We start from the raw sequence: 26,930 nt of genomic DNA, 5'->3' as shown, positions 1-26,930 counted from the left end.
AAAAAAAAAAAAAAATTCCAGAGGCAGCTGTTTGCCAGCAAAATGAATTTATTTAGGAATTGCTGAAAACTACACTTTGGGACAGGCAAACTTTGGTGAATTGTAGGCAAGTCCATAGAACACAGGAGAGGGGCTTGCTTTTGTAGGGGAAAAAGAGGAAACTGAGCATGGCTGTTGCAGCTTCTCATTGACTGAGTGTGATGATTACTCATGGACTGGACTGTTGCTGGGTAAGGAGAAATCCTTCCTTCTTCCATCTGGAGTAGTAAAGCATAGGCTTCTTCCTGTTGGGTAATGTGAGGTGTGCTTCTTATGGCAGGTGGTCCTGTATAAGAGCGCCCCCTTCAGGGCTTCCTAACTCCATTGTTAATGACATTTCCTTTATTTTCACAATGTCTACTTACATGCTCCCCTGGCCCTTGGGTTTGATGTAGAACCAAGCCTTTCCTCTTTTTCTCAGGTGCCTATAGGCTAAGCTTTCTTCTCCCATTTTTGTCTCAGAGAATTCTCTCCCCTTTCTTTACTCCCTTCTCTCTATTTTTCCCTCTCCCATGTATTCTTTTTCTATTACAGACATTTTAGTAGGAAGTTTATCTAGTATCACCAAAGGGAATGCCAATCCCTCAGGGTGATGGCTGAAATAGGTCTGGAATCTGGAACCCCAATATCATTAGCCCTTCCTTTTCCAAATTTCATTAGTACTTAACTTTTCTTTTATATCTTTTTTGCTTATATTCTCTCCCCATCTCCCATTTTGGCTTCCCTTTCTCTATCTGACAATTACCACAAAGCTGAAACTCCTAGGCTCAAGTCCTCACTCTTGTGATCACAATGGAAAGGAACTTGCTTTCAGATTTAGATTGAAAAATCCCGGGGACCCACAGTGAGAACTGTGTTCAGTCCCTGGTTCTGCTTCTACAGGCTGAATCACCTCAGGTGAGTAACTCAATTCCCTTTAAGTATTCTCACCATAAGATGATGATAGGACTAACTTTATAGGGTGTTGTAAATAGTAATTAAGGAAATGCATATTAATAGCAGTGTGCTTGCCAGAACTGAATATTCAAAAGTGTTATTTATTATTATGGTATGTATAGTATAAGTTCCTGTATTAAAGCAACTATTGCTGTAATGAGCTATTCTTGATCATGTATTCTTCAACATTTTGATCAGTTCCTTGAATGAAGTCATATCAGAGATATTTAATAAAAGTTATACATATTGAAAATTTGAGAAGAATAGCTAAAGTATTCTTCCTACTTGTATACATAACTAAAATTATGAAATTTATCAGGAATATAAATTATCTTCATTGAAGTCTAATGTTGAAGGTCAAAATACATTTGTATAAATTTAGAAGGGGGGGTCAGTTAAGCTAGCCACAATTATTTTGTATGAAAAGGAAATACCCAGGATTGTAATTTATTACAAATTTGTTATGAATCTATATTAACTACAGTGATTTGGATGCTTATAAATCTAATGTTAATTGAGTACACAGAAACAGTATCCCTTTTTATTTTATACTAGGTCATATTTTACTTAAAGTCTCATTTATTTGCATCACTTTTTGGGTGGGTATTGGAAAATTTCTGTGTGTATAGGCAGTCAGCATTTTTTTTTCACTTTGAGAATTTCTTCTTTTTATTTTTCTCTTGGAATATTGATACATTAAGCAAAAGTGGTCCTTTGTCTAAGCCCCAGTATTATGGTGTTACTTGCTGTAGGTACTTTTAAAAAGCCTTATAATTTCTTTTATATCCTATTATTTTGCAACATATTTCTATGCATTATTGAATTATCACATATTTCAATTTCATTTTTATATGATGAATTTTGCTTATAGAACACTCAAATTGCCATATATAATATACATGCATATTTAAAACAATAGAAGCAATCAAAATTCCAATAAGAGTCTCATATAATTGCAGTGGTGTAATATAATATAATACAATAAAGATGCAATTTATCCCAAGGACGTATTTGGCAGAATGCAAAGGTCACTGCTTTCCATTTTTTTTTCTTCCAAGATTTTATTCTAAATTCAAGGTAGTAAATATATAGTGTAGTTAGTATTGGTTTCAGGGGTAGAATTTAGTGATTCATCACTTAACACATAACACCCAGTGCTCATCACAACACATGCCCTCCTTAATGCCCATCACCTGTTTGCCCATCCTTCCACCCACCTCCCCTCTAGTAACCCTCATTTTGTTTTCTGTCGTTAAGAGTCTCTTATGGTTTGCCTCCCTCTCTGTTTTTATCTTATTTTATTTTTCTTTCCCTTTCCCTATGTTCATCTGTTTTGTTTCTTAAATTCTACGTGTAAGTGAAATCATACAGTATTTGTCTTTCTCTGACTTATTTCACTTAGCATAATATACTAGTTTATAGGCATTCAGTTTTGACTGTAAGTCATTTGGAAACCCTGTCATCTACCACAGAGTAATTGTCGCTGAAATATATAACTTAGAGTCATTTTAAAGATAATATAAGAGTTAAAATAGCAAGATTTGAGTTCAGAAACGTTTCACTTAAACTCTAGCTTTGCCGATTACTGTCTGTGTGATGTTGCCCATATTACTGAATCTTTAAGATTTGGTGTCCTGATCTGTAATGTGATATTGGTATCTACTTCCTAAATAAAAGGGAAAAATGATTATATACTTAAAATTTCAAAGAAAGGTAAAAACATGTTTCTGCTTTATGAACTAACAAACTTCTCATCAGTAGGATGAATGATCATCTCTTTGTCATCTTATCTCTATTAGGTTTGCATTAGTCTAGAAGGTATTTGGGGTCTCTTTCTATTTGGGAGTCTATATTTCCATGAAGTACAAAGCATGGAAGTATGTGCAATGAAAATGCCATGTTTTTTTTTTTTTGTTTAATTCTCTTAGCAGGCTCACCCAAAAATCTTTATCCTCATTTTCATTAAATGTTTATTAGTCTTTCATTTGGAGCAAATCCGTTTTACTTTCATCAAAATTTAGTTTCCTATAGCTACATAGCAAAATTTTAATTCAGTTATCAAATCCTTTAGTATGATAGTACTTTCATAAGCAGTTAACTGTTCATTCAGTATTGTTCAGATATCTTATGGAAATGTTTCCAAATAGTTGTACTCTTTGGATGTAATGACACCAGGTTGATAGTTCCTTAAAATAAAGTGAGAACTTTGAATGTCATGTGCATAAACTTTTGTTGCTCTTGTTAGTTTTTTGCAAAATTATATCACAAGATAATCCCTTCTTTCAAAAGATGGATCCATTAGATGAGGCAAATCAACATTTGACATAATACAAATATGACACGTATTTAGCCAAAACACTGAAGCAGTATCAAAGAGTAGCAATGAATAAGGTTGGTTTTGAAAATAAAGGTTTAATTATTTTCCTGTATTGCAATACTGCTAGAGTAGTTTTTGTCTTTTCTCCCGAAATTGCTTGGATTAAACAGGTCATCTGAAAGTTACCCTTTAGTTATTCCCAACAGAGATCTTAGAGGACATAGATGAGTTCCTAGAATATAATTAAGATTTTCTTTTATAAAACACATGCATAGTGCTTCTTAATATTTCAGTAGTTATCTTTATTGTGCTAAAATTAGGAGTATCATCAATGCTTTAAATTCCCGTCTAGGATGGGTCTATTTAAACATTTTCACAGTTTAAAAATTTAAGAGATACCGTTCAGTATGTCTCAAAGTTATGTTAAATTCAATCATTAATCTATAAAATGTATGTGACAGATGTATCAATAAAAACGTATCAGTAAAAAATATGCCCAGATTGCAAGAGGACACATGATTTTTATGGTCTTAAGTACAACTTCCAAGTAGTTCCCCTGTATGTATCATTTTGGCAAGTTTTCTTTTTTTCTGATGTGTAACTATTTTATATAATAGTCTAACAGTCTACATTTATAGAGCTATAAAATGAGGTGTTTTGTTTGGTAATTCGACTTTTTCTGCACTGTTTTTACTTAGCTAATATTTTAAGAGACTCTAGCATCCAATCATTTATCAGTTTCTTGAATTCAAATTGGTAACCAAAAATTAGTTTTCTAACTATAATTTTGACTTTGTTTAAATTGTGCTTTTCATATATTAGTACAATTTTAAATCTTAATTGTGTGTTACCTGTATGGGAGGAAGAAAATTCCAATTATAAGCAAAGAAAATTATTGTTACCTTTTATCATGCTATAAAATGCCTGCTTTTGGTATATGAAATGTATGAAGTTTGAAACTTCAGATAAATTGTTGCTTCCTTTTTGTTTTCCCAGAAGGGTTGTCTGTAGTGGAATTCCTAGAGCATGGACGGATTTATGTAGTTAGCTTGGATGTAAGCCATCCTTCCTATAGGTCCAGCCAATTAAAGGATAACTAAGGGAGACATGGCTCCAAACAGTGGCATATGCCAAAGTGGCACTAATGCTCACTAGAGAGGGAAAACAAAGTCACAGGGATTATAACTTTGAAATGAAAGGAAATTGGATGTTGAACACTTTGAACTCAAATTCCACCTCCCTTTCTGTTTTTGGTCTGTGTACTTTAATCTGTACTCTCTTCTGATGTTGAGCATGTCCTTTTAAGGGTGGGAAAGAGAAGGATGTTTGAACACTACTTTCATTCACTGTATTATTTTCCATATTATGATCTAGATCTTCCTCCCTTTCTGCATTTGTTGTTGATGCTCACGAAGGATCCAGCTTTGGTGCCGTCACTTATGCCCAGGATACCGAGTCCTGTTCCTACCTCAGGCAGACCATTCGATCAGGGTAGTCTGAAAATAAGGCAAAAACTTTAAATAAAGTGTAAAAATATATAAAAGTACATGAAAAAGCACTTGGAATGAATAATGTTAGACTGTATTTAATAGTGATAATAAATACAAATGACTATCTTCACAAATTTCTTTTATGTGTTTAGGGTAAAGAGGAGAGAGTTCTAGAAATAAGAAAAATATATGGAGATATAGTGTTACTCATAATCAGACTCTTAGATTGTGTCCATTAATGTTTTTCAAATTAGTGTCCAAAGTATAAATTGATAGACTCACAAATGTATAGATGTTTGTTACTTAATTAAAAGTCCATCAAGTACTACCTCAGGATTAACTTCAGACTGCAAAACAATTTGCCATCAACTCTGATGGGATTTCAATTCATTCTGTAGTTTGTTCCCTTGGCTCTGTTCCTCTGCCCACTTTAAGAACTAAACTGTAAAACTTAAGCTTAAAAACCTAGAAAATTGAGCTATTTAAAGTTCTTTTAAAAAGATTTTGCATTTCATCAAAAATAGCCGGTTTGGAAACTATAGATAGAATACTGGAGACTTCTTTTACCTCTACCTCTGCTACTAACTTGCTGCATGATTTTAAGCACATCTGATTTTACCTATCTGTCCCTCAGTTTCCTCATTTGCTAAGAGATGGGATCTTAGGGTGGGTAAACTAAGTAATCTAGGAGGTTCCTTTCTACTTCGAAAATTTTCTGAGTCTAATCCATTTATTTTTATTAATCAGATGTTACTCTGCAAAACAAAATAGTCAAGGTTGAAATGAGGTGAAACTATTTAATGAAGTGCAAATAACTAGAAAGGACAAATGAGTTTCTTAAGCCACAAATAATTGACTGCTGTATATTATGACATGTAGTATGTTATCTCTCCCTCAATTTTCCTTCTTGGGAGGTAAGTGGGATATCTCCCAATCCCTTCATCCTGATTCCTTCTTTCTCTAAATGCCTTTATTTCTCTTTTCTCATTGCCTGAATTATTTGCATCATATGGGTATTGTTCTTTAGGAACCTAGATTCAAAAGACTATTGTGTGTGGAATCACATTTGATTTCATGACAGACACTTATTAATCCCTAGTAATATCAATTTACACACACACACACACACACACACACACACACACGAAAAGGCTTCATTTAAGTACTACTCTTCTATGCTGACAGCCTGAGTCTCATTGAGGAATGTAGCATTTTGCTAGGAAAGATGCCTAAAAATGACAATAATTTTTATTTTTCAAATGTGCCATGGTTGAATTTACAAATTCTTGAAGTAACATACACCCTTTTACTATTCTAATTTATTTACATCTTGCAAATTTTCACTATAGAGATAGGTCATGCACTGGCCATTTTATTACCTTCTAAAAATCTATAAATAAACATATTCTTCTTGAGCTTGCATCTGACTATGCGCAAAAAGTTTTGGCTTGTCTGTAAAGGTTCTGTACAGAGACTGAACGATACCTTTACAGTTATTTTCTTTAAGATGCCACCAGCTAAACTAGAACTGGTAACAGATATATTGTAGCAGAATTATCATTTCATTTTTTTTTTAAATAAAGGTGGATGTATGAGGCTTCTGTCATGTCTCTATATTTACAGTGAAAAGTCAATTCTAAGCAGTTTGTGTTGAAAATGACAGCATTTCTGTCAAGCTCCACATCAGCTGCTGCTAGCTGGAGTCAGAATTATCATCCTTCACTGGGCTGTCTTGCTTTATGATATCAATTAGCAAACAATCTGTTTTGTTGGCACATGATACAACTAGGATGCAAAACAGAGTGACTGTGAAGCAAAACATTTTCCAGGGAAAAGGCTGTTCTGCCCAACCATGGGGAGGGGGAAATGATACCGTTCTGCTGTCAGGCTTTCTTTAATTTGCCACCAATGTCAGTTTATTGACACTAATACAATGTAATAATAGTGTTAGGTTGGCTCTTCTTATTTTTCCCGATGACGTTACTATTTGGTTTTTAAAAATTTGCAGCTATTAATTCTCTTTTTAGCTTTCAGTTCCAGAATTTATATCCAAACCCCTACTTAACACTGTAGAAAAAAAAAAAAAAATCTACACGGAAAACAGGAGAAAAGGTACACTAGAGGGCACTAGTAAGCTATACTTTTATTTATTTATTTATTTTCATTCACCATTATAATTTGCATGTCTTTAGGGATGTTTTTGCTGCTTAATCTGATCTGTTTGAGACTACTCATTTTTCTTTCTTTGTTGCTTTTTTTTTTTTTTTTTAAGACCAACAAGCTCATTTGGTAGTTTTCATTGACCAGGAAGGTTCTAGACCTTTAGGTTCATTATTTTGATAAGCTTTACCCCATATGGATTGTCTGCATGGCCTTTATACCTTCATTGAAACCCTGCAATCTTGTCCTGTGACATTTCTGATGTTTTTTGAAAGAGCATCTCCACAGCTGCAAGTAATTGCTACTTAAGCCCAATTGTATGGGCTTTGAGATATACACAAATCACTCCTGGGTATTTCTTTTAAGCCACATTTAAACTGAAGTCTCCAGAGGTGAAAGGCGAGATATTTGGGTAATCTGCCACCTGGCTCATTCTAATGTGATTGGTGGAGAAGACAAATTCATCTTCTGAAGAATATACAAGAACAATTTTTCTTGAAAGGTCAAGTGAAATTTATGCTTCATGCTCAAAACTTTGGCATTTCAATTAACTTTTAAAAGTCACAAACAATATAGTGAGCTCTAAGATGTTCTTAAAGAGAAAATATATTGTATTTATTAAACAAAATAAACCAAATTTAATGACTTCTTTAGAATATGTTGCTCTTGCCTCTTTATTGAACACGATTTTTAAAAATTGTCAAAGTTCTATGATGATAGGAATACTCTTTAATATGTTGTGTTACTGGGGTACTTTTATACTTTTAGTTTCCTTCTCTTTTGAAATATTGATTTTTGAAATCATGAGTAAAAAGATGAAACAGTTATTTCACAAGTACACATGATATAAAGAATGTAGGATATTCATTGTGACAGTAATTACAATGTTAATAGAAATGGTTACAGCAATATTTATTCAGTAGGATACAATTTAAACCTTGATCATAGTCCAAATCCAATTCATTGAAATCTAATATTTTATAGTAAAATATTTCTTTTTTTTTTTTTTAAAGATTTTATTTATTTGACAGAGACACAGCGAGAGAGGGAACACAAGCAGGGGGAGTGGGAGAGGGAGAAGCAGGCTTTCCGTGGAGCAGGGAGCCTGATGTGGGGCTCGATCCCAGGACCCTGGTATCATGACCTGAGCCGAAGGCAGCCGCTTAACTGACTGAGCCACCCAGGTTCCCCAATATAGTAAAATATTTCTTAGGATTTCTGCTTTTGAAGAATCAATCTTATTTTTAAATTACAAAAATACAAAAACTTCTCATGTAACATGTTTTATTCTAATATACATATACAGTCTTTCTCAAAACATAACACAGATTGGGGGCCACCACAAAATAGGACTAAAGAAATTCATCTTGATTCTTTCATCATCCTGAGATGTTGTATTGTAAATAATGAATCGATCATCTTACTCCCCCCAGCACATGCTATGTGTCATTACCATGACCAACTTGTCTGTTGTTGAAATTATTTTTAAGGTTTGATTGGGAGCTTTTTTCCAGTTTGAGGATGAGAAAGGGGGAAACCTATAGAAGTTAAGACTCAGCCTGCTGGCATTGTTTTTCCCCTTCACTATGCTAGTAGTTGTTTTCCAGTTTGTTGTCTTTATGGCCATCAGGTTAAAAAGTCATTAAAAATATAGACTCTTCATGTATTAGATCAGATGGGATAAAAATGAATAATTTCATCAAAGTCATGCTGGCAGGCAAGTGAAGAAGCCAGTCCAAGACTGAAAACTAAATCTGTTGTGGCTTTAAGTCCAGGACTCTTTCTGCTTGCTGTGTAGAAGTCAGAATCTCCACCCAGATGAATAGCTACAGATGTTTATTAGTTTCCTGTCTGTAGTTTTGAACAATTATTATAATGATTTAGGATTATTAAAGGAAGTCCGTTTATATTCAATAAAGAGATGACTAAAATTACTCTCAAATAAAAAATATATAAAAAGCTTTTAACTTCTTAGTAAGAAAATACACCTATTTAAACAAGCATATTCTAAGAGAATATTTCCATCTTTTTCCAGCCGTTTGAAAATTAGCAACAAAACAGAAAGAGTTGAGTGTTACATTGGCAAATACAAACAAAACACTCTTGATTGCTAGAAGTACTTGATGTCCTGAGATGTTTTGTTGTCCTAGTAGGAAGGATTTCATTTAAAACACTGCAGGGGGTCATGTGCTTTGCTTTAAAATTGATTTATGACACTTCCAACTGAAGGACAAATACTACACTTAAAACTAAGACAAGCATAACTTTAATAAATCTGTTTTTTATAAAGTCACAAATTAATTGTTTAGCATTTTGAGTACACTGTCATCAGTTCTGTTTACATGAAAAAGACTCATAATTAATATTAAATGCATGCATTTATTTAAGTCTTTTTGATCATTTGTTTTCCTTACTGCAACCATACTTCATGCTGTCTTCAATTTTTTTTGTAAAGTATAATTTATAGAAAGGCTTTTATCACTATTACAGTATAGTAAATCCAATTAGAAATACTGCAGAAACGGTTGTACTTTTCATGTGACTATACGAATAATATTTTGGGCGTCACCAATTATATTGACACAGCGGGTACACATTTGAGAGTTAAAATCATATTTAAAGGGCTATATTATAACTCAACCAATGGGAAGCCTTGGTTTATCATATTTTTAAATTATAAACTAAAACAAGTTTCCAAAGGTTACAAGTTGAGTGTTTTTATTTCTTTGGGAAACATCCTGTTTCAAATAATACATTGCTAAATTTTTGCAGAAAACATGGCCCTGCAAAAGTACATGTGATCTGTAGACTTCATATAGGTATTAGTGTATGGAAAAACAAACATCCATGTTTTGTTGCGCTGTAAACAATCTGTCCAATGTGGAGATTATATGCATCATCCATTTAACTTGGTTCCAGTTCTACAGGCTGGTGTAAAGCCATTGTATGATGATGTGAGAATATGCTGCTCCAATTGGTGATAAGCATGAGAAGAAGTTGAATTCTGCATTACCTCTTAAATTTTCCAAGAGCATATCGACATGACATTGTGCTTCCAATTCAGTAGATTCAATATTCAGAAATATATTTGTATTAGACATGGTTTCCAGACGTTGTAAATGAGGGCTCTATGGGAAAAAATTTCCCATTGTCCCAAGATGGAAAGAAGGAAAAGAGAAAGGAAGAAAGGAAGAAAAGAACCTTTAATGAGTATCCCTCTGATAGTCACTGTGATATCCATTTTTATATGTTAGCTTATTTCCTATTCAAAGTATTTGAAAAGAGACAATACAGACATAGCAATCCAGCAAAGGAAGAGATAAAAGTGCTTGCGCATGAGATATTCAAATAGAGTACTCTGTGTGAGGCTGACTAGATTTATTTTTCATCAGGGAAGAGACATAGCAAATGTAGAGTTAAGAGTCTTCTTATTTAAGGCATTATAATGTTTGTATGTGTACTCACACATGAAGTTGTACATGAGTGTGTGTATGGGGGGAGTCAGGTTTGGAGATGAAATTATTGGATCATGAAATTTTAAACTAATTTAGCAAGTTTATGAATAGCTGGTTTTATTCATCTGTCTGAATCATTTAAGCTTTAGGAGAAAATCTGTGATCTTGTGTTGGAAGGCCCTTATACCACCCTCAGGTTTGATGATTTGCTGGAGTAGCTTACAAAATTCAGATAAGCTGCTATATTTACAGTTATGGTTTACTGCAGCAAAAGGAAAAAATCCACAAGGAAAAGGGTGCATAGGACAGAGTTCAAGAGAGAACAGGTGCAGGCTTTCAGTTGTTGTTTCCCAGTGGAGACACATGGACAGTGTTTATTTCTCCTAGCAATAATGTGTGACAACACATGCAATGTGTTGCTGACCAGGGAAGCTCAGCCAAGCCTTGATACCCTTGGTTTTTACTGAAGATCAATCACATGGATATGGAATGCCTACATGACTAATTTTAGCTACTCAGCCAGTACCCCCTCCCAAAGGTCAAACTGATAGCCCAACTGAGCAAAAACAAGTATTTATCATAAATCACTGGTGTGTGATCCAAGGCCTAAGGTATTGGGCAGGTTATTTGAAAGGCTTAGAGGTTATCCCCTAAGAGTAGTTCAAGAACCTGTCCTGAAAACTTTTGGAATGTGCAGGTTTGGGGCAGCCCAGCCCTGCTGAGTTAATCCTTTACTATAGAATTTAGAGGCTACAAATATTTCCTGATTTTTGTCACCTGTAGGAAAGTCAATGTAGTACATTATTTATATTTTATACGTTGAAAACCTACATTTCTTTATTTAAAAATTTGAGATCATAGTCCTTGGTCAGTTTTTTTAGGAAAGGGCATATAAGAAAAAATAAGGTCTGATACAAAATGGAGATCAAAACTTAGCTTGTCAGGCAAATATTAGATATGGGTAAGATTTAAGGTACAAGTCACCATTCAGAGGCTACCTAGGGGAGAGTACCATATGACTGCAGCCCAAGAATTAAGCAGAAACATTGGAATAAGGTGTGTTGAGTGCAAGCTTACGCAAGGCCTAGGGAAGTTCTGATTAGCAGACAACTGGATCAGGGAGCTGGACTTTGCAAGGGCTTGGCCACATGCATGGGGTAAGGCATACTTGGTAGATAGGGTGAAGCCTGATGAATCATTAAAATGAGAGGGAGAACAGGTCATTGGTTTCCGAATGCTACTGTAACAAATTATCACAAAAGTAGTGGCTTTAAACAACACGAATTTATTATATAACAGTTCTGGAGATCAGAAGTCCAAAATGAGTCTTACAAGTCTAGAATGAAGGTGTTAGGCTAACTTATATTTCTTCTGGAGGCTCCAGAAAAGAATCTTTTTCCTTCCCTTTAAACACCTTCCAGAGCCTACCTGTGCTCCTTGGTTCATGGCTACTTCTTCCATCTTTAGAGTGAGACAGTCTAACCTCTGCTTAAGTCATCGTATCTTTTTTCTGATTCGGCTGCTCATGCCTCCCTCTATCCCTTGTTAGAATCCTTGTGATTACACTGAGCCCACCTGAATAACCCAGGGTAACTGTCCTCTCCCCCACCTTTCTCCGTCTCAAGATCTTTAACATAATCACATCTGAGAGGTCTTTTTGTCAGTCAGGAAACATTTATAGGGTTCAGGGATTAGGACTTGGGCATCCTTGGCTGGCTGTTATTCTGTCTTCCATAACAGGAGACAGGATGGGTACCACTGGAAGAGCTGGGGTTGAAGGAAACTTAGAGCAAATGCTGCATTTCAATGTTGGGTGGCCTAGTCAGGTTCTAAGAGAAGGTGGCTACAATCTCATTCACTAGGAGATTGCCATCTGTCAATGGATAGAATATTAGCCTCAAAGGCTCAGTAACATTTAACAGGAGTTTGCCTTTAGTTATTTGAGGCAAGAAAAATCAGTGGTCAATAATTCAAGAGATACTCCTTATCCAGTGCAGTGATAAACTATTTTGATAAACATAGCTACCTCATGCCCTTCTTTACTACTATCTGAACTTTTGAAATGAATTAAATAAAACTAAATTAAATTAAATTAACAAGTATGAAAAAGGATTGATTTAATAATTACCATTTATTTTATATTTATGATATGTCAAATTTACCAAACCAAATACTTATATTATCTCATGCAGTCCTTACTATAGCATTTAAAAATAGGTTTGGAGGCTAGTCAATGAAGGAAATGAATTTGAGTGTTCATTAACCTGCTCAGGTGGTTTTAGGAAGCAACCTGGCAGAGACTGGATGCAAATCTGAATTATTTCAAGGCCTTGGCTTTCTCTCATTGCCGAATGCTAGCATGTTGAATTTACAATGTTGGATACCCCTTTCCATTGATCAGATTTTCATAATTCATAATTCGGGGTATCTCCTTTCTCAATTGCCAGAACAAGCATAAGATTAATTAATAACTAGGATTGTTTTGTTGAGGATAGAATTAGATTATTGGGTGGAAAACAGTGGAGTCCTATCAAAATCTAATATGAAGGCTGATGAAACATCTCTTTCCTACTAAGGAAAACACCCTTTCAGTGTTAGAAATCCTTGGTCCTGTTTAGAAGTGCTCCATCCAGTGCAGTGATAAACTATTTTGATAAACATAGCTACCTCATGCCCTTCTTTACTACTATCTGAACTTTTGAAATGAATTAAATAAAACTAAAAAGAAAGCAGTGGTGATTTTAGAAAGTAGGTCATTTGGATTTGAGACAGCCTCCCCACACCTTGGGTTTTCTGATGTCAATGTGATTACTGACTCTTTGTACAAGGTTTTTCTATGTGGTGGGAATAGAAAGCATGTTGAATACCAGACTTGTTGTGCACTTGCTTTCAGAGTGGAAGTTGAGAGAAGGAAAAAAAAAAACAAAAAACCAACTTCACAAGTGTATAAAAATGGAATAGAGACTGACTTGTGGGAAATATTTCTTCCTCCCTTCTAGCCCAGATTTTTCCAAAGAGATTTCCTTAGTTATTCAGTAACCTGATCAACCTTGGGTTTCAAATATTTTTCTTAACTATCTCGAGGTGAAGATGAGATGCCAGATAGAAACTTTCTCCTCATAGGTCTCTGAGAGGGACTTTTAGCTATCACATCAGGAATCTATCACATGAATTCATCCTGTGGAACAAACTAGATGTAATTTTAGATATTTTCTTGAAATCGTTTCTATGAATCTTTTCTTTGAGTGCATCACTAAGTCAAAAATTGAAGAGATATTTTTAGTACTAGCTCACTCTACTCATAACTGTATTTTAGCTCTAAGTTCTTGAAGTACAATATAATAAAAATGATGTTGCTCTTGGTCCTTGAAGTTTTGGATTCACTGTATTCAAAGTTTTAACTGTATCTGCCAAATATGCCAAGCTCCCCTGAAATTTATCTATTTAAAAGTCTGAAGCAGTTGGTTTTTTTCCCTGATGTTCCAAAAATATGGCAATAGCATCTCCCTGCTCATAAATCTGTGGATACATATTTCTCTCTGTCAATGAACAAACAATACTATGCAATAGAAGGATTTCGTAATCAACATTAAAATGTCCACAAAGCAATGAAAGTTACTTGATTTTGACTCCATTTTTATGTAAATGACCATCTAATGGTTGAAATTGAAGTATTCTATGAGATCAGCTTGCAGCAACTTAGAAGCCAGTGCTTAAGCAGCAAATGGTGCAAAGTATCGCAATAAAAGTGTAATTTTTCTTTGTTTAATCAATTTTTTAAATTTTGAATCCAGATTTTTGAGAATATAATTAGTGCTTACCCTAATACGTGTGTGTGTGTGTATGTGTATGTGACACAGCCTCAAATAATCGTCAGCATCAGTAATGGTTTCCAAACTTTGATCAACAGCATTTCTCATACATAAGAATATACACATTATCAAGTATAATTCTTTCATCAGTAGTGTATTCAAATCAGTACTAAAGGAGGTGATATATTACTTTTGGTGATGGTTTCATGGTTGTATGCATATATCCAAATCCATCAAATTATATACATTAAATATAGGCTTTTTTTGTATATCAGTTATATCTCAACAAAGCTGTGAAAAAACAAAATAAAATAATGCGACACAAAAAAACTAATACTAAAAAAGGGCAATAATTTAATTTTTTTTGCAAGACCATGATTTTTTTTTTTTTTGCTAATTCATTAATCCAGTGCTTAATCGAGAATAAGAGAAAGATATACATTCTGGTAATTTTTTTTTTTTTTAAAGATTTTATTTATTTATTTGAGAGAGAGAGAATGAGAGAGAGCACATGAGAGGGGGGAGGGTCAGAGGGAGAAGCAGACTCCCCGCCGAGCAGGGAGCCTGATGCGGGACTTGATCCAGGGACTTCAGGATCATGACCTGAGCCGAAGGCAGTCGCTTAACCAACTGAGCCACCCAGGCGCCCCATTCTGGTAATTATTTATCATAATGTTTTGATATTGTTCAGGAGAGATGGTTTTATGAGTTTTTTCAGTTGTATAAAATTTATTTTGGTTGTGTTTGGTAATTAAAAGAGCAGTATCACATGAAATTTTAATAGCATTTAAGGTTCCCAATAATAATTTCCAATAATGTTAACCTGTGTGTGCTATACAATATTGTGTTGTATAATACAGGAAAAAAATATTATTTAAAAATGAAAATAAGGTTTGCATGAATTTTAACTCAAATGCTCAGGTTGTGCGGATTCCATTATGATGATATTACTCAGTCTTTTTAAACAAGTCCAGATGATTGGGTATCTTCAAAGAGAGTGCTAACTGACCATCGTTTCATGTCTTCTGTTTGGGAATTTAGCTAGATTAAATTTCCCAGCCTCCTTTGAGGACTTAGTGTCTTGAGGCCTACTCATCCAGCGCACAGTGTGGCTCACTTTGAGGCTTGGCCTATATAAATCTCCCACATTAGATCCTTCATGATCTTTTCTTGCTGCCTAGAATGAAGGGGGCTTCATGGTAGACTTGAGGGCCAAGTGTTGCCATAAAATGGAAGGACCTCTTCCCTAAATCACTTCTGAAAAGAAAGCCACCTAGAAAAGCTGTTCAACCAAGAGCACTCTAATTCTACTGCTAGGTTAGTGAGGGAAGAAGGGGAATAGTTGTGTTAAACCACTAAAATTTCAGAGTTTATCTGCTATAGAAGCTAGTATTACCTTAACACTTTAGATACTATTCTTTGTAATTATTTCACTCCATACCTGAAAAAGAAATCAAGTTTATTGGATGCCTTTTCACTTGCCCCCTAGCAAAAACAAAATATGTATTTTAAATAAAGAAAACCAGAAATAATGAGGAAGATGCCTAGTTATTCCTGCAGAAAAACAAGTGGTATGGGTGTCTGTCAGTTGATGGTAGGGTTTTCTTCCATTCAGTCGTTCTTCTGTTCCAAGTGAAATTTGTATTAATTTCCCATAGACATTTATGTCACTGGCCTTATCACTGTCTCTGTTTAATGGGGGCTAAAGCAAATTTAAATAATCTTACTTTGCCAATCTTCTGATTTGTAGCTTGCAATGTCAGGATGAACTCTCACTCAGAATGGATTAAAGAAGAAATGTTAAAATAAAATAAATGGCAGGACTCAGGATCTCTTTTAGTGCATTTTATGGTAATGGCAATAGCCCAAGTTTTTTGTTTGTTTGTTTCTTTTTGTTTTTAAAGTACATTCCTGTCTTAAAATTAGGTTTATGTTAGGCTGTAAAATATGTACAATATAAATTGTATCATGTGCATGAAAATATTGTATAGAACAAAGACTATGCATGGGGTGCCTGGATGGCCCAGTTGGTTAAGTGTTGGACTCCTGGTTTCGGCTCAGGTCCTGATCTCAGGGTCTTTAGATTGAGCCCCAAGTCGGGCTCGGCGCTTGGCGTGGAGTCTGCTTGTGTTTCTCTCTCCCTCTTCCCTGCTGTCTCTCTAAAATAAATAAATAAATCTTAAAAAAGTAAAATAAAACAAAGACTATGCACCATAATCTTTCTTTCTTTTTTTTTTTTTAAGATTTTATTTATTTGTCAGAGAGAGAGAGAGAGCACAAGCAAGGGAAGCTGCAGGCAGAGGGAGAAGCAGGCTCCCTGCTAAACAAGGAGCCCTATGTGGGACTCCATTCTAGGACCCTGGGATCATGACCTTACCCAAAGGCAGCCACTTAACCCACTGAGCGACCCAAGTGTCCCTATGCACCATAATCTAATAATTATAGACTTTGCCTGTTTATTTTATCCTGTGGATCTCTAACCAGTGATGAGGAAATAAAAAACAAAAAAACCTGAGATGATTGGAAATCTCCACGTGGGAGGTGGTGTCCTTGTATGATAGCTGAGGAATGATTCTTAACATCTATGCCTTCTGACTCTACACACTTCTGGCATTGGTCTCAAGCATTCAGACATTAGCAAGGAAAATCTAGAATTTTGAGGTATGCAGAGTAGCAGAATCTATGTTCACAGATGTGGTTACATACTGAGTGCAAGTTGGCCAGGATGAAGTGAATTTTGATATGTGCAGCAAGATATAGTGAGTCCAGATTTAGGCGTAAGAAATAAATCCTGTTAGAACACATCTGACCCTGATGTCTTGTGTCTCCCATGGCACCAAAGAGTTTCCTCTTTCTGATGAATACATAATTCTGATGAATGCTGCTCAGATTATGTCAGCACTAATTATTACAAATGAGGGCAGGGCTCTGAAAATTTGTCTGGGGGTATCAGAAGAAGGTAAAATCAGAATTTTGTCCTATACTCTGATAGGCATCTTAGGAATCATTAACTAATGACCCGAATTCTACTTTTTGATGGTAACACTGTAAACAAATGTATTTAAAACCGTGTAGACTACTGCTTCCCAAACAGGTCTGCAGATTAGAATCACCTGGGGATCTTTTAACACTTCTTTTTTTTTTTAATTTTTATTTATTTATTTGACAGAGAGAGAGAGATAGCGAGAGCAGGAACACAAGCAGGGGGAGTGGGAGAGGGAGAAGCAGGCTTCCTGCCGAGCAGGGAGCCCGATGTGGGACTCGATCCCAGGACCCTGGGATCATGACCTGAGCCGAAGGCAGACGCTTAACGACTGAGCCACCCAGGCGCCCTCTTTTAACACTTCTAAAGCACAGGTTACAGTCTCAGAAAATTAAATCACAATCTCTGGGGCTGTGATCAGGTGAATCTATTCTGCAGACAGGTTTGGGAACCACCCACAATCATTTTAGAATTTAATAATAGGTTTCCATGCCAACTTCTCAATAGAGGTTCTAAGCAACTTGGATATATATATTAGAGGATATTCACTAAACTAAATAGCAATATTGTAATTCAAAGGTGATAGAAGTTATACATATTTAATGTAGCAAACATAGTAAACATAAAAACCATCAAAATTAAGTTAATTATAGTCTTGCCAACCAGAGATAATCACTGTAAATGGTTAGATTAATTTTCTTCTAGATATTTCCAATCAGTCTAAATACTAATAAGAATGAGTGTATATGTATGTGTATATATGTGTGTGGGTATAACAAAGACTGTCATACTGTTTATTCTTTTTCTCTAACAATATATAGAATCAGAAAAATGTACTTTTATTTTTTTTAAAGATTTTATTTATTTATTTGACAGAAACACAGTGAGAGAGGGAACACAAGCAGGGGGAGAGGGAGAAGCAGGCTTCCTGCCTAGCAGGGAGCCTGATGTGGGGCTCGATCCTAGGACCCTGGGATCACGACCTGAGCCGAAGGCAGATGCTTAACGACTGAGCCACCCGGGTGCCCCAGAAAAATGTACTTTTAAATGTTGCTTTTTGTGTGGCCTTATTCTATAGTCCTTTTCTTTTTTTAAATTTTTTTAAAATATTTTATTTATTTATTTGACAGAGAGAGAGACTGCGAGAGAGGGAGTACAAGCAGGGGGAGTGGGAGAGGGAGAAGCAGGCCTCCCACTGAGCAGGGAGCCAGATGCGGGGCTTGATCCCAGGACCCTGGGATCATGACCTGAGCCGAAGGCAGACGCCTAACGACTGAGCCACCCAGGTGCCCCTCTATAATCCTTTTCAAAAGCTCTTCTGGACCATGACACCATTTCCTTTTTTATAATTACTTTTATCTCACCCTTAAAGAACTTTGTCTCGGGCTAAAGAAGGGTGACACCATTTCAGGTGAATTTTCATATGTTTATTTGCATAAATGTAAAAACTGTCTATTTCCCCCTCATTTCAGATGACTTTTTCATGTTTGTTTGCAGAAGTGAAAACTGGGCATTTTCACCTCAGATCAAATTAGAAATTTAGCAATGAAGGGTTCCTAAACTTAGCTGCATTGGAATCACCTGTTGAGATAGTTAAACTCTGCATGGCCCCACCTCGCAGTTCTTATTGGCTAGGTTCAATAGGTTGGGTGTGGGGGGTCCTGGTTATTTGTATTTCTAACACTGCCAGGTAATGTTTGTGCTGCCAATGAGGGAGCCACACTTTTAGAACCATTTTAGGAAAAAAACCATTCTTTTTCTTATTCCTGGGTTTTTCTCTGTCTGAACAACCCATTACATAGAAGTAGTTTACATTTGACGCTGGCTTTATAAATACCCATCTTTGAATAGAAATTTCCAAATACTTCCTGGAATTATTCAACTTCACCAAAATTGACTTAGCCCAAGAGCTTGACTTCTTTTCTTTTCTTTTTTTTTTTTTAAGGTTTTATTTATTTGAGGGAGAGAGCATGTGCAAGAGCAGGGATGGGCGATTGGATGGTGGTGGGGAAGTTATGGGGAGGCTGACCTGGGGCTCCGAGCTGACCCCTGGGCTCTACCTCCAGACCCTGAGATCATAACCTGAGCTGAAGGCAGACACTTAACTGACTGAGCCACCCAGGTGTCCAAGAGCTTGACTTCTTAATACTAATTCAAAGTTGCTGATACTTTATTTTAAAAACTGATAAACTAAAGCCTCCTTGTATGTCCATTAGACATGTTGGGGTAACTCAACTTTCTTCATCTTGACAGAAGAGAAATGATATTCCTGCCATCCAAATTCTGAGGGATGCATTTACCATAACTTTGAGATCTTAAGAACAAAAGCAGCTCTTGTAACAGGTATGGCAAAATATTTGTGTTATCACAGTGTTTTTCTGCATCCAGCTGGGAAAAGAAAATTCCTGCAAATTTGCAGATTCAAGATGTGTTGTGTTTGCCTCTGATGCGTTTTTTTTAAAACCTTTTTCTTTTCAAGTGTTAATTCCTCCAGTAGAGATAATCTGTTCTCTTTCATGTCTCCTCCTTGGGCAGTACATCTCGAAGATTAATATAATATGGATAACATGCCTTGTGTCTTGCCTAATTCAAAATGCTGAGGATATTATTTCTGGTTTAGGGAGTTTGAAGAAATTTATATCTAGGAGGTTTGGAATGCTCAGTTATCAGAGAAGTATTGCTGCATGTCTGGACCTGGCAGTTTGCCCACATTCCTAGCAGGTCATTAGTAAAGGCCACAATTGCTCCTACGTTTAGATTTTCTTCTACACTGACTCAGCAGTTGCAGCTGTCATCTTACACTGTCATGGATCGTTAAGAAGCTTCACCTGAGATCCTCTATTCCTTTAGGTTAGAGCTGTTTTTCTACCTTAACTCACCTTTCAAACTGGATTTTTTTTTAACATATATCTGGGGGAAAATGTTTAATAAACAGCTCAGAATACAGTAACTAATGGTTTCTACTTCAGTTCCTTTGTGACTTAAAAATCAAGTGTTTATTTAGAAAATACCTTCAGCAAGAGTACAGTTTGGGATTTATTTTATGACACAGATTAAATTATTGCTTGCTTACTTCCTTTACTTGAAATGCATAATTAATATTTCACAGCAAGTTTAGATTAGTCGTTACATTTTCTTCTTAATTTTCAGAGTCACTTAAAGCCATCTGAGCCCCAGTATTTTTACATCACAAACCATAAATCAAGTTAAATGTTGGAGTCAGGGAGCTCTAATGCTACATTTAAATCCAAAGCACTGGTAAAACTACAGTTTATCTAGCTATGTTATAGGCTGTCGCCCAACAGTAAATAACCTCAAAGTTTCACAGCTTTTTTTGTTAAACAGCCACAATTCAAGAATTGGAAAGTACTGCAACAAATTAATGATAAAAGTATGAAGAATAGGGAAACTCTACTCTTTCTACTTCCGTTATAAAATGTTGTGGTTTGGGACTTTATAGTAGAACTATAAGACCATAAATTCTTCAGAAATTATCTTATAAGCGTTACCTTGAAGACATATTCATTTTTAAGAGTTTTTTTTTTTTTTTTTTAAAGCATGACAATATCTCTTTGTGGGGAGGGAAAGTTCTAATGCTTCCATCTGACACTGGAGAAATCTCATGATCTGAAAACCATAATATAGAATGTCATCTTATGGCTGATTGATGTGGGGTTAAATATAAAACTAATACTGAAACAGAGCCCTTTACAAGATACCTTGAACCATTAGAATAACAAATGAGCAATTAATAATAATTATATAATTGCATTTTAAGGAAGTTGTTTTTTCTTTTTTTATTCAAAAGTAGCAAAGCAAACCAAAAACAAAGCAACATAAAAAATAAAGTTAATATTCAAATCATAATTGAGAAGATGTGCAGGGTTTGCATTCTTAGCGGGTGGCCAGTAGTACATAGAAGCATATGCTAGCTCTCAAGCCACACACATGCATTGATCCTTGACTCAGCCACTTAACTGCTATGCTAAAACAGTCAATTTATTTGCCTTCCCTAAGCCACAGTTTCCTCCACTTTTGAACCACAATAACAATGAGGTTAGTAAGACCTAATTCTTATTATCTTGAAGTAATATATGTAAGTGATAATAGGAACTCTATTGGGATTAAGTGATCTGACGTATGTACAGCACCTTCCCTGGCTGTTGATCCATGCAGGATTTTTATGTGTTTGATGTGTGCCATGTAAGTATATGTACAAGAAAAGAAAGTTAGCTTATTCACTTAAATTATATCCCCAGCAGTTAGAACATGCATAATATGCAGTATATGCTCCATAATAATGGGTGTGTGTGCCCATGCACATGTGTGTGTTCCATGCCTAGGTGTGTGTGACAGAGGCATTCTAAGATGTGTTGAGCCAGTGAGTGTCCCAAGCTATTGCTCAGAAACAACTAAGAGAAAATTCAGAAAAGATTCCTATATAGAGTTGGTTGCCAGATTTAGCAAAAATACAAGACAACCAGCTAATTTCTTTCTCAGATAGCAAATTTTTTTAAGTGTATATCCCAAAAATATATGATACACTAAAAAATTTTTTTGTTTATCTGAAATTAAAATTAAGCTTCATATCCTATATTTTTATCTGGCAACCCTAACACAAAGAAAAAGAAGGTAAAACTCTCAGTTGTTAAGAACAAAGTTATGTGTAATCAAATAAAGTTATGTGTAATCAAATAATAATTATAATAGTAACGCCACACTTAGCATAACTTTTACCCCTTTCCCCAGTTCTTTGCAGTAAAGCCACAGTTGTCTTGTTTTAGTTTCTGGAAAAATGCCAGATTTTTTTCTTATGATAGGATTATTTGTGATTTAATCTGTCTAGAAGGAACCACCCACTCTTCTCTAAACATATCATCCTTAGACTCTTAACAGAGGCATCTCAGGTTCCTGGACACTTTCCTTGACCCAGAGCCCCCTTTCCTACTCCCCACCCCAAATTTTTTCTTATACTGTCTCAAACAACGGTATTTCTTTCAGAGCACTTACCTTATTTTGGAACTATAAATTAATTAATGCAATTATGTAATCAATATCCATCTCTTCTACTACATTGTAAACTCTGTGACAACTCTTCTTATCTCTAATTTGTTATCATAGCATATAGCATATGGGGTCATTTTTTTTTTTTATTTATCTTTGAAAGGTTTTTTTTTTTTTTTAGATTTTTAAAAAATTTATTTGAAAGAGAGAGCGTGCACTCACACAAGTGAGCATGAGCAGGGGGAGAGGTAGGGGGAGAGGGAAAGGGAGAAGCAGATTCCTGGCTGAGCACAGAACCCAAGAGGAGCTTGATCCCAGGACCCTGGGATCCTGACCTGAGCCGAAGGCAGAAGCCTAAACCACTGAGCCCCCCAGGCACCCTCCAGGGTCACGGTTTTAATATCAAACTGTTTGTACATTACTCTTCAGATGAAGGATGCTCAGTTTTGTGATTAAAGGCGTAGTCATGGTTACTTGGCATTTCTAGGACCTAATTAACCCCCTCCCCACCGCAGGTCATCATACTCTATTTAGTGTCCTCAGGACAAGTGTTTAAATTCTCTGAGCCTTTTTTTTTCCTTCACTTTAAATTGGGGTTAACAGAATTTCATAGTGCTGTTCTGAGGATTAAACAAAAGGTTTGCAAAACATTTTGTGTGGTCCCTGAATCTAGCAAGTATTCAAGAAAAACTAGCAAGGATAATAGAACAATAACTGAGAGGCAAATCTGTAACGGTTACATTTTAAAAGAGATTTATTTCTGACTTTGTTGCTCATGGAAGGATTTTATAGGAGGTGAAACTTCTGCTAGGTCTTGAAGTGGGGGGGGCTCTGGGAGACAGCCCTTCTGGGAGGAGTTGATGTGATTATTTCAGGCCTTGCTCTAGAACTCAGAGATAACACCTGAGCTTTCAGAGTCTCTCTAACCTAACAACTCAAAATATAGTCCATTAGCATTACCTGGGAACTTGTTAAAAAATGCAAAATCTTGGATCCTGCATACCCTTCAACTACTGGATCAAAATCTGGACCTTAACATGATCCCCAGGTGACTTGTGTTTACATTAATGTTTGAGGCAGTGCTCTATGGACAGTGGTTTGCCAAATGTGACTGCTGGACTAGCAACAGCGGCATTCTTTGGAAATAAGTAAGAAATGCAAATTTCCAGACCTACTGTATCGATCTACTTAGATGGTGTAATAAAGTACCACCATCGACTGGGTGGTTGAAGCAACAGGATTTTGTTTCTTGCATTTCCGGAGACTAGAAAGTCCAAGATCAAGCTTCCAGCAAAGTAGACATTGGCCTGAGGCGTTTTCTCTTGGCTTGCGGTGGCTGCCATCTCTTCAAGTGCTCGCATAACTGATCTTCTTCGTGCTGTGTGGGGAACTATCTGGTATTTCCTTTCATAAGGGCACTATTCCCACATAATTCCACACCAGGGTAGGCCCTACACTCAGGACCTCATTGAAACCTACTTACTTCCCAAAGACCCCAGCTCCAAATACCGTCAAATTGTGGGTTAGGTCTTCAACTCCTTAATATAGATTTGAGAGGGACACACTCAATCTGTAATACCTGACTAATCAGAAACCCTGAGGTAGGGCCGAGTTTGGCCCAGCAGTCCTCTCCAGGCAGTTCTGACGTGCACTAATGATTAAACAACTGCCTAAATCAAGCAGCCACCTTAGTGTTTCCTTGGTGCTGATGCCAGGGTCTGGTTGAAGTTTGGTGACTTTCAAGTACAGCTAAGTTTAAGAACCATTAATAAAAGATATTTTCTGCCCAGATATATAAAGTATATTCCAAACTATTCCATGGATTTGTCTTGGAGCAGACGTAGAGAATTCTCTAGATAGCAACAATCAGTAGTCAGTCATCAAGTATTGATTGAGTAGATACCATGTGTCCTATATAAGTAATAACTGCAGTAGCCATGCCACCATGTCATCTGTTGCGAGGAGGAACCTCAACTATTTAGGACTCTCTCTCTACATATTTAGCATTCATGTTGCATGATTAATTTCTTATGTCTGAGTGAGAAATTCTATCATCCTTGTGTTTGAAAGACTTGTTTTGACCTGTGGTGTAATTGATTCCTTTCAAAAGCTATGCATTTTAGAAGTGAGTCCTGCTGAGTTTAAAGAAAAATGCTTGTGGGATCACAATTGCTTGAAGTAATTTCTACCTTAGATGTAGTTTTGCCCAGTGTTTTAAGAATATACAAACAAAAATATCAAAACCTATCCCTTACACTTTTTAATTGAAAACAAATAAGCTTCCAGTGCAGACTTTCCTGTATGCCTAGGCTGCTCAAAGGCATTCATCTTTCTGATGTCGACATTTAAAATCATAAAAATCACATAGATGTCTTTGATATAGGCACAAAATAATAAATGCTGAAGAGAAGTGGTCTACAGTCTGTATTCATGTTTTCATATATCATTCCTTCTTTCTGAGTTCTCAGAAAACAGTGAGAAGAGATATCTATCTGCTCCCTTTTCTGATAAGAAGGCAAAGCAAAGCATGATTAACATTACAGAAATCTTTGTTATGAAAATAATTCTTGTCATAAGAACCAGAGACTTTATAAGAATCTGTTTTAGAAACAATCTTATTTTCCTTCCTCTCCCATCCCTTCTTCTGACTTGGGCTATTGGCATGTGTGATAGATAGCTGGAGTGTGAAGTGTTTTCAGGAACCCTGCTTGATACAGACCAATGTCATATAACCAATATGAATCCTGCTGGGAGTGAATTATTTGTCTGCAAAGACCTCTTACTTTGTGGTTCCCATTTCATTTTGGATTTCCACTTGTGTTTGTTTAAAGTTACTGCCACCTCTATGATTGTGTATACATCTCATGCAGTCAGCTGTAGGCCAGCTAAAAGAAATATAGTGCCATCTCAGTACTTCAGTAAAGATCTGTGTTCTTACAAGTTGGACCATCCAATTTCTAGCCACAGAAATGAACACACTTGGTATTGTAGAAACCACAAAAAAGCTTAGCTAACATTAAATTCAAACCCATTAACTGAATGCTCACTAGATACAAATACTGTGTTGGGTTTTATTCAGTTTTCTATTCTCAATATTAGATTCAATATTAGATAAGACGTTAGATAAGATGTCAGTCCATGAATTGATCAAGCAGTTGCTGGGATAAGGCAGAAGAGTTCATGTGAAAGTTCTGGCCCTGGCACAACAGTGAGGTTGAGTAAGATAAATTCATCCAAGCTGACATGGAAGTGACCCTAGTGCAAGATGCAGAAGACTGGGTATGGAGAAAGATGGGCAGAATGTGTGGACTGAGCTCTCTGGCAAACAGTCTGCTCAGGGGCTAAAATTTTTATGTACTTCCAGAAGTACGAGTTTGTTCATGATGTCTGCTGGCTGGACTGCTTTCTCCTAATTCTGAACCTCTCAGACATCTAGAGCCGACATTCAGGGTCCTATTCTTGATATTTGTTCTGGGATATAGTTATTTGGAAAAAGTTTGGTCCTTTTGGGTTATACTTTCATGATTTGTTAGGAGGCTTTGGAGCAATGCTCAGTCCAGGGATTTTTCCATCTCTGGAGGTGAGCGTACATTCTGACTACTGTACCCAGTGACCCATGAATTATGAGTCTTGCTGGTGGGAACATGCAGTATTCCCAGCCCTGTGTGACTGCTGGGCACTATTTCCTCCAATCATTTGAGATGCTGCCCCGCCTAGCCTCATGTTGATTCCATGTGAGAGGAAATATGTCAGGATCAGTACTTTGATAAATACTTCAGAGGACACGTTAGACTTCTGGGATTCTATTCCTGTGTAGGTCTCATTTCTCTGTACTGTTCTATGAACTCTGATCACTTTGGTTTCCTCCATGCTCAGTCATATCTCTTCAACTGAGAGAGTCTGCTGGGCTCCACCTCAGTACCTCCTCCCTGCCATGGCCTGGACACTCAACGGTAGACAAGCTGGAGCTGTTGCAGTGTTCACTTCATTTGTTTTCCATCTACAATGGTTAATTTAATATATTAACTTGACTGGGCCAAAGGATGCCCAGATATGTGACTAAACATTTTTTTCTGGTGTGTCTGTGAGGGTGTTTCTATATGAAATGAGCATTTAGAATTCTAGGTGGATTCAGCCTAATTGTCCTCCTCGATGTGGGTGGGCATCATCCAGTCAGTTGAGGGCGTGAATAGAACAAAAAGGTGGAGAAAGGTTGAATTCAGTCTCTGTCAGATGGACTGAGCTGATACATCAACCTCTTGCCCTTACTTCATGCTCCTGGTTCTCAAGCCTTGAGACTTGAACAGAAATCTTCATCATTGGTTCTAGGTCTCTCAGGCCTTTGAATACTCCACCAGCTTTCTGGGTTTTCAGCTTGCAGGCAGCAGATGGTGGGGTTTCTTAGCTTCTATAATCACGTGAACCAATACCTTATAATAAATTTTCTCTCTCTCTCTCTCTCTAGATAAATAGATATAGCTTTAATTTAGATATAGATAGATATATACCCACACCTGTATCTCCTGTTGGTTCTATCTTTCTGGTTTCTGGAGAACCCTGACTAATATACTGTCTCTCAGGAGTCACTGTCCTTTGTTGCCCAAAAGTTAGTGTATTAAAAACTGTTGTTTATGTATTTTGTCTGATGATTTTTAATTTAATTAAACATTTTTCTTTCAGGTAGGATGCTAACTCAGCCCTAGCTTTTTCATTTGGCCCAAAACAGAAGTCTTA

General features: G+C 36.2%; 1 long non-coding RNA gene across 22 annotated transcripts in view; it reads left to right on the top strand.

Moving 5' to 3' along the window:
* LOC102742234 (uncharacterized) overlaps nucleotides 1-26,930 on the top strand; it is a 676,629-nt gene that overhangs the window by 151,543 nt on the left and 498,156 nt on the right. For 19 of the 22 annotated variants that reach the window (XR_014147837.1, XR_014147834.1, XR_014147838.1 and 16 more), the window contains one exon: nucleotides 19,446-19,535. The exons of the other annotated variants lie outside the window; for them this stretch is intronic. This is a non-coding gene — a long non-coding RNA (uncharacterized LOC102742234). The remainder of the gene's footprint in view (nucleotides 1-19,445; nucleotides 19,536-26,930) is intronic. 22 annotated transcript variants of the gene reach the window in all.

Source organism: Leptonychotes weddellii, chromosome 8 (genome assembly GCF_054177405.1).
Source record: "Leptonychotes weddellii isolate Sample4059 chromosome 8, ASM5417740v2, whole genome shotgun sequence".
Classification (NCBI taxonomy): domain Eukaryota; kingdom Metazoa; phylum Chordata; class Mammalia; order Carnivora; family Phocidae; genus Leptonychotes; species Leptonychotes weddellii.
This window is presented reverse-complemented; position numbering and strand designations above follow the sequence as displayed.